The sequence below is a fragment of the Alnus glutinosa genome, chromosome 1, assembly GCF_958979055.1.
Source record: "Alnus glutinosa chromosome 1, dhAlnGlut1.1, whole genome shotgun sequence".
Classification (NCBI taxonomy): domain Eukaryota; kingdom Viridiplantae; phylum Streptophyta; class Magnoliopsida; order Fagales; family Betulaceae; genus Alnus; species Alnus glutinosa.
The window spans coordinates 44,769,024-44,775,023 of NC_084886.1; positions in this window are offsets into that span (position 1 = coordinate 44,769,024).

Genomic DNA, 6,000 nt, shown 5'->3' on the forward strand with positions numbered 1-6,000 from the left:
CAATTGGCACCTTAATTCCCCTTACAAGACCAAGATTAAAGGTGAGGAAAAGTTAATAATTGTGTTCATGATCGATCAGCTAAGTATCTGATATGGTTGTGCTTTTCATTTTTGTGGGTTAAGGTTTTTTTTTTTTTTTTTTTTTGAATAAGGTATGCATGGTTTCTACTATAATATTGTAGTTTGTATACAGGGAAAACTTCACAAAAGGGTATTAAATTATCTCGCTTTTTCAATTAAGAGTACCAATGTAACAAAACGTTCAACTGACTCTGCCACCTGAATGCAGCTTTTGAACGTAAGAACCATAGATTTAGTGCATATTAAAGGAATTAAAGGAAAATCCTGACCAACTAAAAATGAATAAAAAAAAAGGAAAGAAAGCGAACATTTGAATTAGTCCATGTGGATTCTTCCAAACAACTAGACTCCGCATCTTCACCTGAAAACATTAACCCACCAAATCAACTAAACCTCAATAATGAAAAAAAGAGTTCAGTACTTAGAATATCTAAATATTACATAATATTAATATGCATTGGTGTAGGCAATTCTATAGTGCTGACAATATTGCAGAAGGTTGTAACAAAAACAGGACACAGCAGCAGTAAAATATACAATAAAGAAGAAATAATCCATAACAGAGTTTGTATCCCAGATCAGTCCAGCAACAGCCTTCACTTCATGCTTCCAAAGATAGCTCACACTTCAACTACCTGAGAACTAAAACTAACTACACAAACTTACCTGAACAGGCATGTTCATTTTGCCCAGCAAGAACATTTGTTCCTTCCTACCAGCCTTAACACAACAATTACCAGCAATTGTACTATTGACAATTATTTTCTCATGTTAAGTAAACAATAATTTAGGAAAAACTACATTTACCTCCCCTGAACTTTCATCTCCATTGCAATGTACTCACACTTAAAAAAAAGTTGAAATTGACCCTCAAAACTTCTAGTCCCTTTCACTTAACTCCATCTGTTAGGGTTTTTTTGTTAAATGAGACGAAAAATGACGATAATATCCCAGCAGACACAGCTGTGGGTCTCCTCCAAAGACTTTTTTTATTAATTTTTTATTATTATTATTTAAGGGCACTTTGGTATTTTCACACATCTAACTAGGGGTATATCGGACATTTCATGCATTTGCCATCCAAGTTAACAGAAAATCCTAACGACAAAGGGTTAAGTAAGAAAGGGAAAATAGTTTGAGGGGTCAATTGCAAATTTTTATTTTTTTTCAATTTGGGGAGATTGCAATTGAGGTGAAAGTTTAGAGGGTAAGCGTAATTTTCCCAATAATTTATTCAAAAATTAAAAAATAAAAAATCTTTTGTTTCCATTTGTAGAAACTTGTTAAGAAAAAAAAGAAGTAAACATTATATCAAACGAGCTTCATGTGGTCCCTTTAGGGGAGGGTAACACCAAGGGTTATACCAGCCATATGGGACCAGCTAAACAATCATGTTTTGACATGCAACTAACCAAGGGTTCATTGCTTCATAGCATATGTCATATACTTTCTTGTTACTTAAACATTCCCCTTATATTAATAAAATGAATCTTTATTCACCAAAGAAAACGGGAAAGAAAAAGATAGCAGTGCACAACATTAACCTATGTTCATAAATAAAAGAATTTATAATTTCTAATATATCATAATTATAAAAAAAGAAAAAAGAAAAAAAATGGAGAAGTAACCAAAAGCATTAAATAGTTAATCATTGTTGCTTAAAATACACTATAATAATTACAATTAGATTAATTTTGACAGGGATTTGGCTTAGGTGCTGTAAAAAAAATCTACAGGAGATTTGTAATTTTTTCAATGATCCATATTTAATTTTAAGTTTCCATGGGAAAGAGAGAGAGATAATGAAATTAAATCTAGACCGTTAAAAAAACTATAAGAAATTTCTTGTAGTTTTTTTTTACAGCACTTAAGCTGAATCTTTTTTACAGTGTCTTCTCCATTGCAATAGAGACTATTAAATGTATCACCAGAGCACAACACTTCAATAATTTGAGTACCACCCTTATGTCCATTGATAGGAAACTCCATAAAAGCAAAACTGCAGAAATTATATGACAGAAGCGTTTACCTAAAATATAGACGACAAAGAGTTTCTTCTGCCTTTTGGCTTCTATAATTGGTTCAGTAATAGTCTAATAGAACCTTTAAATGTAAGCAAGGAGAGAGACTGTTCCATCTGTTCACCTAAAGGAAAATTTTTGAAGATACCAAAAATGTCCATAGGCTCTTGCTAGCTTCACATACCTCACAGATAGAAGTAGCAACCAGTTCAAAGAGCACATTACAAGGATGGAATTTAAATCAAACCTAAAGTACAAAGTTATTTATGCTCCGTTTGTTTCGGCGTAAAATAATTTCTGAAAAATGATTTCTGTATTTTACGGTGTTTGGTAGGAGCGAAAATAATGGTCAACGAAAATCATTTTCGATTTGACCGTAAATACTTCTTTAATTTTTGGAAAACGATTTACGGTTTTAAAAACCGTAAATTGTTTTTCGAAATTATACTCTTCTTCCTTTCACGCACGCTTGAAATCCGATTGCCAAAATCCGACGACATTCGGCGATCGTCGCCGGATGCCGGAGGACAAGATTCCGGCAGAATCTGACTGGAATCCAGCCATGATCGGAAGCCGGCCGGATATGACTGGATCTGGTCGGATATGGCCAAAATGGCTGAGATCCGGCCGAATATCATTGTGTAACTAACTTTTACATAATGATGTAAGGAAAGTAAAATTTAAAAAAAAAAAGAAAAAAAAGAAAAAAAAAGACAAGCGATGCTGCTACAATACGGGCCTTGAATGGAGCAAAAAAGATATTTCAGATTCTTAAAAATTCAACCATCACAAACTTCAACTCAATATATAAAATTCAAAGTACATAATCAGCAAAGAATGCTTTTTCCTTTTCCTTTTCCCTTTCTTTTCTGTAATTGGGAATTCACTTTTCAGGCAGGGAGAATTTTCAATTTTCCTTAAACTCCCTCCGGATTTTCCATCATTTTTCCAAAATTGTCAGTGACTTAATTGAAAAAATATTGCCCTCCAATTGGGGAGAATAATGCAACTCTTCAACAATGAATCAAGTCTAATCCAAACAATATGTGCGTCTCTATGCAAATTCAATTTTCTATAACAGATAATCAACTTGCAACTAATGGCCACAAGACAAAATTAGATACAGCGAAGAATAGAAAACGACAAGACGTACCTATACAAACGGAAGTATTGGACACAATAACCCCTAAACTATTAAGTATAAACCCCAAACTCCGTTTGGCCAATGAGAAAAAATACAGGAGAAAGAAAAGAAACTCCAATTTCAAACTTCCGAGCCAAATATGTATCTGCTAGGCTGAATTGAAGTAGGCTTTTCAATATTCGCTTCGAAGTTTCATTTCAATTCTCTTTTTGTTTGCTTAGCTTTCTCAAGAGCCAAACATTGAATAGGGAAAAAGAAAACGAATAAAGCACTTTGTACCTTGAGTGATAGGCCTCGGAGAAGACTGTCTCTGCAATTAGGCGAGCGAGAGAGAGCGATCAATCTAATAGACAAAGAAAGTTTAGAACTTTGAAGTCAAAACTGAGAACCGCTATGATTGCGCCACGTCATCATTTTAAAGAATGACACCGACATGCTTTTGAGGAATGCTAAAGCATATTCTGGTGTTCTCTTGGAATGGCATAGATATAATTTTTTAATTACATCTATGTCATTCCAGAAGAACACTAGGAGATCACCAGGAGATGCTCTAGCATTTTTCCATGCTTTTTGATTCTCTCCTGGGAATGAGATGAGGAGGTAGCACACGCGTACGTGTATATATATATATATGGAAAAATATATATTAGCCCCCAAACTACCAGCCTTTCTCCGAATGGCCCCCCAAACTACCAATGCTTAGATTCTGGCCCCCCAAACTACCACTTTCTGATTTTTTGGCCCCATCTGTCCATTTATGCCGTTAATTCTAAACAGAATTTCAAAAATACCCTCCTACACTTTGAAATTCTCACGGTCAAGAGAGGAGTATTTTTGGGTTTTTGGCCAATTTCTGTTAGAATTAACGGTATAAAAGACGGATGGGGCCAAAAAATCAGAAAGTGGTAGTTTGGGGAGTCGGAGTACAAGTGTTGGTAGTTCGGGGTGCCATCCGGAGAAATGGTGGTAGTTTGGGGGGCTAATATATATTTTTCCCTATATATATATATATATATATATATATATATATATATATATATATATATATATATATATATATGCATGATATTTTTTACTTATTTTTTGCAAAACTCTTATACAACTCTAGTAACTTTTTTTTAAGATCAACTATTGAATATTTAGGGCCCACATGTAGGAAAATAAATCTAATAATTGATCATAAAAAAAGGGATAATTATACAATTAGTCATTGGAGTTAGCCTAAATTACAAATCACTCCCTGTGATGCAAAAAGTTCATGAAGGGTGTCCGTGGTAAACTATAATTACGAATCACTCCCTGAACTCGTTTTCCGTTCATCAAATTAATAGATTCCGTTAGTTTGTCTCGTCATACCTAATGGGAAATCGACACGTGGCCACCCTAAGCCCTGGGGTGGCCACATGTCACCCCCAAGAAGTGGTTGGGCCACCCCTAGCAACCACCCATTTGATATTTGATATTTTTTTTTTAAAAAAAAATAATAATAATTTTTTTGTTTTATTTATTTATATTTTTTTATTGTAATTGACACGTGCTGATTTCTTATTGAGTATGACGTGACAAACTAACGGAATCTGTTAACTTAGTGGACGAAAACGGGTTCAATGAGTGATTCGTAATTATAGTTTATCACAATAACCTTCCAATATGAACTTTTTGTACAACAGGGAGTGATTTGTAATTTATGCCAACCCCAGGGACCAATGGTGTAATTATCCATTTTTTTAGTTAGAGTTGTGCAAGAGTTGTGTAAGAGTTATGCAAGAATTATTACTCATATATATATATATATATATATAACTTATTTTTCTTAGTAATTTAGGTTCAAATAAATTTTGAATTGTCCGATCAACTACTCGAATAATAATTTGAACAATTTTTGTTGGAAATACTTATTTGAAATGTGGATGATCATCTAGATTATATTTATACATTTAATAGAGAAATGTTAAAAACTACATTTTTATTTCACAATTATCTCATTACGATGATGTGATAGTGTCAATTCATCATTTTTTTTTTTTAAAAAAAAAATAAAATAAAATTGACGGATCTTAGGGTGGATTGACATTGTCTTGTATTATAATGAGATAGTTATGACATTTAAGACAAATAGGTGTGAGGCTGTCGTGTATTTAGAAGAGAAAACATTGATTTTTAGAGTGAAAAATGTTGGAAGCAGAGAAGAGGACTTAAAGAAGTGCGATTTAAGCAGAAGATTTGGAGGACTTCTGCTGTCGATCAGGACCATGCATATATATATATATAATAATGAAAAACATGACACTAATATACGTAATTTATTCTATATTTGTTGTTTTAACTTAAATTAAATTAGTCGTTAATCACTAAATCTCTCAACATTATGGATGGATCCAAGTTGACCTACGAATCTGATTTAGATAACTAATATATCATTAATGGTAACTCAACATATATATATATATATATATATATATTGTGTTTTCTTAATTATAAAGCTTAAAGAAAAAGAACTACATACGAAGAACAATAGTCTTAATTACATCTAAAATTAATCATCAAACATTAGCCCAGTGGTTGAAGCTTGCCGAGGCTTGGACAGAGCTGCTTTTAAATTGACCTCACTCTTTCTCTGTTACCCCTAAATTATGCTCCCATTGCACGGACGTGTCAGATTCAATGATGCTGCTGTTCATGAAAAATGCCGACGGCGAAGGTACCAAAAGCGTACTGGGGGAGTAGCTATTAAGCATAAGAACCAGAGAAGCT